The sequence below is a fragment of the Macrotis lagotis genome, chromosome 2, assembly GCF_037893015.1.
Source record: "Macrotis lagotis isolate mMagLag1 chromosome 2, bilby.v1.9.chrom.fasta, whole genome shotgun sequence".
NCBI lineage: Eukaryota > Metazoa > Chordata > Mammalia > Peramelemorphia > Peramelidae > Macrotis > Macrotis lagotis.
Genome location: NC_133659.1, coordinates 158,348,909 through 158,360,229, shown reverse-complemented (window position 1 = coordinate 158,360,229; position 11,321 = coordinate 158,348,909). Strand labels below are relative to the sequence as shown.

Here is an 11,321-nt window from a genome sequence, read left to right as displayed (position 1 = left end):
CTGAACAAAGTCTAAAGAGCAGTAGGTACCCAATCATCTTGTAATTATTTTGGTATCCATTTATTTTATCATTATAATGTACTTTTTAATTTACTTATTGATTCTATGCCAAGCATAAGTGTAGTATATACCCCAACCAAAGAAAAATAATAAAAACATTTACATATTACTTGGAAGTTTGTTATGAATTTAATATTCATTGTCTTGTTTATTCTTTAAATAACCCTGTGAAGCAGGTGCTATTGTTTTACCCACTTTAAGTATAAGGAAAGGTCGAATGACTTGTCCAGGGCCACACAGCTATTTAGTATCTAAGACAAGCTCTGAAAGGTATTCCAAATTGAGCTCTCTGTCAATTGTGTTATGGCATATCTCTAGGTAAACCACTTCTCCTCTGAGCAAACTAAGACAACTTGGATGCTCTCCCTAAGGACCTTGGCATTCTATCATTCTATCTCTGATCTTCAAGTTGCTATGGCCTTTGAGTTTTGCTGAGCAAGCCTAACAAAGAAATTCAGCAACCTATCTCTGCTGGTCTTATGGTGTGTGGGCTCTTCAATATGTAAATCCTTCTTTTAGAGAGCATAGTTGAGAAACTGGATGTTGCATCATATTATCAAACCTAGCATGGTCTTTCAAGGAGGCAACTGGTGCCTAATAGATAGAATATTGAATGTGAAGTTAAAAAAAGTGAGTTCAAATACAACCTTGGACACTTAATACCTATGTCACCCTGGGCAAGTTGCCTACCCTCTGTTTGCCTCAGTGTCCTCAACTGTAAAATGGGAATAATCACTACACTTACCTCTCAGAGTTGTGGGGATCAAATAAGATTTTCATTTGGAAAGTGCAGAGTACCTGCTTATTCTCTTCCCTCACCTCCTCCCTCAAGGTAGCTCATTCTACTATTGGATTATTAGTCTCTGATTGTTAGGAAGTCTTTATCTTGGACTCAGCCTGCCTTCTTGTAACTTCCCTTTCACTTTTCCTAGTTCTGTCCTCTAGGGTCCAGCAAAACAAGTCTAATACCTTGTCAGCCATACATATAGACAACTTTCCTGTTTTTTTTCCTAAAGCTTCTCTTCTCAAACTAAACATCCTGATTTCCTTCAGGAGTTACTTGTATGACAGACATGATCTCCAGTCCTCACAGGGTCACACAGACACTAAGCTGAAGTTCTCCTGAACCAGGTCCCGGGCTCCTGTCTACTATACACAAATCAGTTCTCATTCATTGTTTTGTTGATTATCTGGATCTAAAAAAGAGATGAAAAAAATTAATTTTAATTAACTTCATTACATTTAAAAGTTTAAACTTAAAAGATTAAACTTGAATGTGTACCATGGGTATATTTTATTTCCTTGGTGTGATTGCTAAACATTTTCAGTATATCTCTGAAACAAGCTTCAGGTTTGCAACCCTTAGAAACCAAAGACTTTAATTTTTCAGAAGCCTCCTGATGGATAATGGAAATAATATTGTGGTATCTCATCAGTTATTATTTATGATCAGAACCATATCCATGTCTCTAGGTTGAGAGGAGTCAGAAAGTCCTTAGTTATAGTTCCTAAGTCCATATATGGTTCCTAAAGAGTATCTAAATTTTCATATCTGCTAGTCTTCAATCTCCTGGCTTTTAACCTTTATTAATAAAAATATTCTTGACAATACTCTGCTCTATCCTCAGAGGCAGCACAGAATAGAGGATAAAGAGCTAGTCTTTGAACCAGTTAGAATTAAGTTCAACTCTCCTTGCTTCTACTGACTGTGGCCCTGGGAGAGTCACTTAGCTTCTCATTGTTTGTTCTTCAGGATTAAATTTCTTTGGGGGAGTTTCCTTATCTGGAAGTTAATGAAATCAGAGATCCAAACCCTAAGACTCAGCACTATGGTAAGAAAGCAATCTGTGCCCACAAAGCATTCACATTAAACTGAGGAAAACAACATGTACATAGATAAGTAAATACAAAATAAATATGTAGCCATTGGGTCATACACTTGGAGTCCCTAGAATAGCTGTTTCAAATTGAAGTTATGCTGTGATCCTACACAAAATCATAGTTCATGTGCCTCTGCTCGTATTTTTGCTCCTTCTCTAGACAGAGTGCGTGATTAATTAAAAGCAAAGGTATTTAAAGAAATTGTATAGTAAGAAAATTCACAATAAAACATGCCCCCATAAAACTAGGGTATACTATCCCAGCAATCTGCATTCCGTCAGTGAGAAAATTAGCATGCATAAGCATTGTATCTTAGAAGTACACATACAGAGGGATTAGATTTGGCTAGCACTCATGTGTGGAAGGGAAAGCTTATACTTCTGAAGTAAAAAAGACATCTTCTAGTGATATTATCATATTACCCTCCCTGAGACTATTTGATGCTGGAGTGAGATCTTTGCTGCTCCATTGGTGAGTGCTGTCTACACTGACATATTCCTCTGCTACTTTCATAACATGGTCTCATGGTGACAGGAGTACCTTAGTATCTAAGTGTTTCTTTAAGTGGTCAACCTTTGCAGATCATTGCTTCCAAGAAACTACCAACTCCTAGACTTATCTTTTTAGAACCAAACAAATCCTTTCAACTCCAGTCTACTGTGTTGTATCACCTAAAACATCTCCTTACTTTTTAAGTCATATATGCTATGCCCAGTTAAAAAGAAAAAAAAGATAGCAACATTGTGTGATGATCATCAATGATAGACTTAGCTCTTCCAAGCAGTACAATGATCAAAGACAATTCTAAGACTTCTGATGGAAAAAAATATCCAGAGAAAGGACTATCTAATCTGAATCAGACTTTTTACTTTTAAAAAGTTTTTTTTATACGATTTTGTTTATCTCATGGTTTCCCCCCTTTTTTGATTCTTCTTTCACAATGTCTAATGTAGAAATATATTTAACATAGTTGTACAAGCATAACATATCAAGAGGAGGAAGGAAGAAAAATGTGGAACTCAAAATCTAAAAAAAAAAAGGAAAAGAAAATATAAGCCAGACAAAGATCTTCTAGGCTAAGATTATTCTCTTTTTTAAAAAATTTAAATATTTATTTTTTCAACTACATGCAATGGTGGTTTTATCAATCATTTTTTTGATTGTCTATTCTCTTTGATCCTTTCTAGAGATGAGCACTGTCTTCTGTTACTGAAAACTAACTTATTTAGGATTAGATATTTCCGAACTCTTCTCTGGCTTGGGATGTAAATTAATTTGAAGCAGAGCAAAATGCAAGTGAAGGAGGTAAGGTCCTTCATCTCTAACCACATATCTGGTATTCCTGACTTTATCATATATATATATATATATATATATATATATATATATATATATACACACACACACACACACACACACACACACACACACACACACACCTTCTGAGACCTTATGATCTCATAGTTTCAGGGAGCCCATAGTATCTAAGTGTTTCTCTGATGGTCACCAGTAGTTTTGGAGCTGTCTTTTGGCCACTGAAAAAGCTTAGTCTCCTTACAAATACTAAGAAATTTTTTTAGGCAAGGAATACTAATAATTGGGAAAATGAGGAAACATCATTTGTAGACGGTGGCATTTGAGAGCTGTCGCTTGAAGAGATACCAAGAGATAGGGGTTGAGGATAGAGCACAGTAACTTAATTTGGGAAATATAAATAAATAGATGATAAATAGAAAGAATAGACAGATGGACAGAGCATTTATTAAATGTCATGCTATACCCTATGTTAAGTGTTGGTGATTCACAAACAAGCAAGAAGCTGATAATCTAATAAGAGAACACATAAAAATATGCCAAAAAGTATAAAGTCAGGAGTGGAGTCCTAATGCCTTTTGGGATGAAGGTGAGATGAAAGTAGCATAGTGGTAAGAAAGCAGTTAAGCAGCAGTCAGACAGAAAAGTTCACCTATTGGAGGCAGAACCCAATAGTAGACTCCAAGTTTCTGCTGGGTAAAGATGGAAGAAAGTAGAATCACACTGAGGAAGTGATAATTACATATAAAATATTCTGAGGGAAAAAAGAACACTAATGACTAGAATGATCAGGAAAAGTATGAGCTAAAGACTGAGAGGGGGAAAAAGGCATTCACCTAGCATTGGGGAAAGTTTGGACAATTTGGGAAAATGACAAATAAACCAATTTGCAATGACTGTATAATATGATTAATATGATTAATATAATATGATTAATCAGGGAGATTCTGCCTCCTTCCCTAGCTTTCATATTCTCCCTACTCTCACCTGGTTATCTGTGCTAAGTAACTGCCACTCTGAACCTCATTGTACAAATTCTTCATATAAGATCTAGCTTGAAGCGCAAGTCAAGACCAAGTTTACAGTCATGTGAAACCCACAGTCCTTTATTCCCTATATCAACACTGCAAGAAACTACATTTGTCTGTGATTTTTAAAAACCATTATAAAATAGAGCCTCTTGTTTCTTCCATTTCTCAAATTGTACACTGAAGAAAAAATATAAGGATGAGAGAAAAACCCATTCTGTCTCTTGAGTTTCTAGATCCTCAGTCTTCGTTTGTGTCTCTGCCAGGAGGCAGGATATAAGCATAACCTCTCCAAAATCATAAACTTCCCTCAATTCAACATAATTTGAATAGTGTCACACTCTGTAGGTGCTGGAAGCATAAAGATAAATAGGACACAGGACCAGCCCTCTTACAATTTAGCAAGGGAGTAAGACTTATATGCAAATAACTACTTGCTAACTTTAAGAAATTAATCTATGATTAGTGCTGGTATTCCTTTCAACTCTCAAATCCTGTTATTTTGTGAAGAAGGGTAGGATCAAAGTAGTTAGTGATGTAAGAAATCTCAGATTTAACTAGTGAATCTCCCTACCCCACCTCACCCCACCATCCACTCTCCAAACTAAGGTTAAAAGACTTACCTCAGGTAGAATGGAGAAAATGAGTCAGAATAGGGTAGAATCCTGCTGGAAAAGGAGTTAAAATCAGATTGCAGGAGGTCTTGATAATGAAGCTGAGAAATTAATCTTTTACTGGGTAGGTAAGAGGGAACCACTGAAGATTTTTGACCAAGGGAGGAAGGATGTCATGATTACATTTAGAAAATTGCTATAGTACCGGTATCAAAATCAAATTGGAAGAAAGAGACTGGAGAAAGGGAAACCAGTCAAGAGACTGTTAAAATAACACAGGTAAGAAGAGAAGAGACCCTAAATGAGAGAGTTATCTTTTATCTGTATGTGAGAATATGGGAGGGGTAGAATTCATATTTCTTCATACTAGATTGGATTTGAGGATAAAGGAGAGAGAGAAGAGTGAGAGGGAAAGATGAGGCTCATATATATACATATCATCAGTGGAGAAAGGCACACAGAAAACATCCATGACCCAATATGACTATTGTGGAAATATGATCATGATTGTGTATGTATACCTATAATAAATTGCTGAGGCGGGGAAGGGAGAAGGAAGGGAGAAAAATTTGGAATTCAAAGTCTTATAAAAGGGAATGTTGAAAACTATCTTGACCTGTAATTGGAAAAAATAAAATATATATATATATATAAATTTCAATGGAATGGATAACAATTTGGAAAAGAAAAACACCCAAGACCAAAAGTTGACAGTTGACACATTTAAAGAGAATACATATGGACAGGGAATATGTACAGAGGAAACCTATTAGTTTGACCACAAATTATACTTTTAGGACACCCACAGAAAGGAGTCTTCTAGCTTCCACCTCAGAAACTGTTGAGCTACCATTGCCTTTTGCTAATGTCAGCACTTTCTCTGTTGGGCACTTTGTCTCTGTTTGGAGACAGCTAGGGAACTGTTTGAATCCTGACTGGAAAATGATTCCAAATATCCTCAAGGCTAACCCTTTACAACCCCATTGGGTATTTCAGAAACTCAGCTTTTGCCTACACTTCTATTATCTCTCTCACTCAGCTTCTGCTGTCACAAAAACATGGAGCAAGATGGAATGATAGACTCAGTTCTTGCCCACTGGGGAATTACAATTTAGTTACAGAGGACAACAATGAAGCATATTTCATTCATCCTGGAGCAAAGAGAGGGCAAGCACACCATTTGTATTCTTCTTATTTCCAGCTTTGCCAGGACTGTTTTATTTATAATTTTTTAAAATAATTGTTTGTTAAAAAAATAACTATCTTTCACACTCTGTGATCACTGATTTTTTTTACTAGGAATGAAAAAATGAATGTTCAGTTGTCAAATGTTAACACCTTTCTTGTTTTGCACCCAATAACTCTACCATAAAATGAGATCTTAGTAAACTTTCTTTTACTCATAGGCTTAGTGCTAGGAACAAGATGTGTCAATCTGAACCTATTGAAAGGATGAATGAAAAGTAGGAGAGGGTCAGGCAGGAATGAGGTTTTCCAGTTGCGCTTCTTCCACCTCAATAAATCCTTCCTCTTCACCTCAAAATTTAACTTCTCCTATATTCTAGGTGCCATCCCTTCCTGACCTTTCAAACCTATCTATCACAAAGGGACCTAAGTGGAGCAGATTAGAGCCATTGGTTCTGAAGTCAGGAAGACCAGAATCCACCTCCAGTCACAGACACTGAGACACACAAAGGTTAACCAACTTGCCCAGTGTGTCTCAGTTTCCTCAACTGTAATATAAGGACTGTAGAAGTACCTTCCTTGCAGGGTTGTTGTAAGTATCAAATGTTATATTTGTAAAGTGCATGCCACATTACCTGGGATATAGCAGGCATTTAATGAATGCTTATTTCTTTCTCTCTTCCCTTCAAAAAAAAAAACTTTATAAAGGACCTATCATGCCAAAGCCACCTTTAAAGCTATTCAGGTAAAAAAAAATGACTATGACAGACACTGCCTTCAAGAAATTTACAATATAATAGGAGAAATTATAATTACTGAATAGTTAGGTATGATGTGAGGTAGAATATGTGATGGAGGAAAGGAAAGATCTAGAAAATTTTGTTGAGGAAGAGATCAGCTTGGCAATTCAGAGAAGGTTAAGGAGATGATACATTCAGAACAGAAGAACTTTTTAAGTATCTCTAGTCCAGTTCCTCATTTTACAGTTGAGGAAATAAGCTAAGAGTGACTCAACTGTGTTCAGACAGCTAAGTGTTAGAAGTCTGACCCAAGTCTTTCAGACTAAATTTGGCCCTTTATACTAAATATGATGGAGAGCCAATTAAGGTTTTTAGTCAAGGGAGAGATCTATATAGAAAATAATTTTTAAAAATCATAGCATTTATATAAAATTTCAAGGTTATCTGAGGGTAAGGTTAATATTTGTAAAGTACTTAGCACTAGATAAATGCTTATTCTCTTTTCCCTTCTCTCTTCTGACTCTCATAACAACCCTATGAGGTGGGTACTATCATTTTATCCATTCTACAGGTAAAGAAATTGAAGCTCAAAGTGGTTAAATGACTTGCCCAAGGTCACACAGTTAGGAAGTATCTGAAGTATAATTTGAATTCAGGTCCTCCCAACTCTAGATTGGACAGATTTCAAGCCAAATCTACTGTGCCACTTAGATCACTATGTGACAAGTGAGAAAAGGAGAGGCAAGAACATCAAATGAGAGACAGACTTAAAAATTAATCACTTTTTTCAACACCTTTCAATGCTAACTGTAGGGGAGGAGAACCAAACTGGAGACAAAAGGCCTGAGATTTCTCATCTGTGAATTTGGGGGATTTGAACAAGAAAACTTCTTGTATTGTTTCTGGACCTAGATCCAAATTCACCATTTGGATGACTCTAATCATTGGGAAGTTTTTCCTGACATAATCCTAAAATTTCCTCTTTGCAGCTTCTACTCATTCTCCTTTTTGATCTGAAGTCAAAATAATTTAATTCCCTCTTCTATAGTCAAAATATTTGAGGAGAGCTATCCCATCACCTCTAAATCTTATTTTTGTAAGTTAAATATTCCCAGCTCATTCAATGTGTCCTCACGTGACGTTTTTCTAGAGGCCTTTTATTGTCCTCATTACCCTCCTCTGGAAATTGTCTAGTTCATCAAGGTCCTTCTTAAATTGTGGTAACCAGGAATGAACACATAACTACAAGTAAGTATTGGACCAGTGCTTGATACAAAGGATATGGTACACTTTCCTAGACATAGACTTTGTCACTATAGTTTTCAAAAGTCAGAATTAATGGCAGCTGACTTTGGGGGGAGAAAGACCCTTGAAGTAAAAGATGCACTGTGATGCACAGCTGCCCCCAACCCCCTCACACACACACACACTTTGGAACTGAATTTGCAGAGGCCAACCCAGTCCAGTCCTTCGATCACAACCAGGTTGCTTGTTTTTGCCTTTTCCTTCACCCCCCCCTTTTTCCACCAGCCATCACAACTAGGAGCACATTACTCAGGATAAAAACCAAAGCAATCCAAATTATTTCAGTTTGCCCTTCCCCTCATCTATCTGCTGTGTACCTCCAGATATCCCCAAAGAGAAGATGAGAACTGCTCTTTACTGACTATGCAGTAGTACTCAGGATTTTATTGCATTTTTTAACAATATTCAATTGCCCAGACTTCCCTATAATAATCAATAGCATGAGTTCCCTGAAAGTAAAAATATTACTTTTGCATTCCTGTGCATCCATGACTGGAATAAAGTAAGCACACTCAATAAACACATATAGACTGACTGGCATAGTAGAAAACAGCTGTGTAGTGAGAATGACTTTTATTAACTTTGTAAGAAGAAATAAGTTTGTTGATTTAACATGACTAAGTTTTAAGTCTTCACAGTTTGCTTTAAATCTTCATTTTGTGATTGAATTGTTTTTAATTGTTTTATAATAAATTTTTTTCTTTTCAGCTCCAAAATCTCTCCCTTCTACTAGCTCCTTACTTCATTGAAAAGGTAAGAAATACTATACCTACTATTCATGTGAAGTTTATATTAGCCATCTTGCAAAAAAGGCAAGAAAAATAGTGGGAAGTGTTTCAATTCAATCTGCACTCAGAGTTTATCTCTGTGGATAGATAATATTTTCATGATGTATTCTTTGGAATTTTGCTTAGCTAAGTCTCACAATTGATCATCTTTACCCTATTGCTGTTACTATGCACAATGTTCTCCTAGTTCTCTCACTTTATTTTGCATCCATTCATGTCTTCCAAGTCTTTCTGAAACCATTCCCTTCATCATTTCTTATAACACAATCATATTCCATCACAATCATATACCACAACTTGTTCGGTCATTCTCTAATTAATGAATTCCAGTTCTCAATTGGGCATGTCCTTAATTTCCAATTCTTTGCCACAAAAAGGGCTGCTATATAGGTTGTTTTTCTATAGCAAGATAAGTACTTGTATCATATAATCTAGTAAAAAAAAATCTAACAAATATGTATGGACCTTCTGATAACATATATTGCATTGGGAATTTGGGGGGTTTGATTTCTTTTTATTCTTCCTGGAAATTTTAGCTAATAGAAAGTCTTCTGTTAATGTTAATCTCATGTGACCAAAATTTTCCCCTAGGATGCGAAAATTTACTTACTGACTTAAATGTTGTTTTTCTCTTCTTCTTTTTTCTTTTCAGTTCCAAAATTTCTCCAGAGGAAGAATCTTAACTGTCCCTGATTCTTTTTCAACATGTAAATCTTCCTGTCAATCAGGTTATTTGTGAGCCCACTAAGTGTAGTTTAATTTGATTTAGTTTACCAAAAGGGTCTGTTTAACTAGGTTTGTTTATGTATGAGATTATGATTCTATTTAACCAAGTTTGTTCAACTTTTATGACATTGAAGGAAGCATGGGATTATAGTTCTAGTTTTTCTTTTCCTTTTATGGAATGTACAAGATTGCACTATGTAAAAGAATTATTTCTCTGTCACTCTGATGAAATTTTCTCTACAAGAGAACTCGTTAGAATTCTAATAGTTGTTCAGGTTTATTGTTTTCTCCGAAGTCTAAACCTATGCTTGAGCATAATAATAATATAACCCAGATTTTTATCTCTATAACTTTTATATTGTGTTAAGTATATTTAGGCAGCAGTTACCCACCACATGAATGCAGAGAGGAGATATTTCTCCTATAACAATATCATCAATGCAAAAATGTTAACGATGACATACACAATGAAATAGACAATCAAATTATATGATGAACAAATTAGGAGCATCCATAGCTAGAACTATAAGAAACCTTCAGTCTGTTCCTGGAAAGGTACCTTTGTTCTCCAAAATTTGAGACTCAACTGCTAGAATTCTTTAAGGGAAACTTGATTAATGGAGACCTGTTAGATCACGGGGGAAGACACATAGACTCTAGCGTCAGTCTAAAACTCTGGGATCTCTAAGAAGCAGGTTGGTGGTTTCTTCTTAATTTCTGTATTGTTGTACATATTGGTAAATATAGTTCGATTGTAATCATTAAGAAGTTATAAGGAGGGGTCTGCTGTAACCAGTTCATATTGGTTATCTAGAACTGAATGTTAAATCTTTAGTGTGCATTTTCACCTCAAAAATGAGCAAACCCTGAAAATCAAGGCTCAATATATATTGTTTCTTTTTTGATTGTCTAGACTTCAGAAAGTGGAGAAAATGTTAATAATGAAAATTAAACTTGAAAGTGTATTATCTGTTCATTTTTTGTTTTTTTTTTCAGAGAGGCTGTCATTAAACATTTACCATTAAACATTTACACTGGGAGTGTTTGAATGGTGTTTCTGAAGAATTGTAAATAGGCTCCAAACAGGTATCCAGTATCTTGCTCTATAAGATTTGGGTTTAAATTTTGACTTTGCTTGCCTAATGACTAAAGTAAGTCCTTTCCTTTCCCTAGGCTTCTGTTTCCCCTGCTAGTAAGTGAGGAAGCTGAATTACGTGATCACAAGTCCTTTACTATTGGAAGCCTAAGAAGCGAGACAACAAAGGGTTAATGGGAGGACGTGGCCAGGGAGGTTGGTCAGAGCTCAGTTTCTAAAAATCTCCTCCCCCCCCCTCCAGCCTCTGTGCATTAGTTTGCTCTAAAAAAAGGTCTTTTTTAAACGACAGCCAGTCTGTTGTGGGTAGCAGATGGAGCTACTGAGCTTGCATTTGTAGCCGACTTTTAGCCTCCCCAAAAAGCCCTGAGGAATAAAGAGCTGGGAGCTGGAAACTCCGGCTGCAAGCTGCTGTCTTAATTAGGGAGTGCTGGGAGTGGCCCCTTTGAACTCCACAACTAATTTACCTGAGTGAACTCCCCCCTGTGGCTGGGTAATGAGCAGTGCCGTGTACTAGTGATTAGAAGGCTTTGGAGCGCCATCCGCAGAGTTAACCCTTCCCTTGCACTAGCTCAGTCATTTCTCCT

The 11,321-nt window shown here is 36.2% G+C and overlaps 1 long non-coding RNA gene across 1 annotated transcript; it reads left to right on the top strand.

The window, feature by feature from the left end:
• The first annotated feature begins 3,178 nt into the window (after positions 1–3,178).
• LOC141511225 (uncharacterized) lies at positions 3,179–10,722 on the top strand. Its single transcript, XR_012475294.1, has 5 exons — positions 3,179–3,246; positions 6,463–6,674; positions 8,836–8,880; positions 9,568–9,643; positions 10,638–10,722. It is a non-coding gene; the product is annotated as an uncharacterized LOC141511225 (long non-coding RNA).
• The last annotated feature ends 599 nt before the right edge of the window (positions 10,723–11,321 follow it).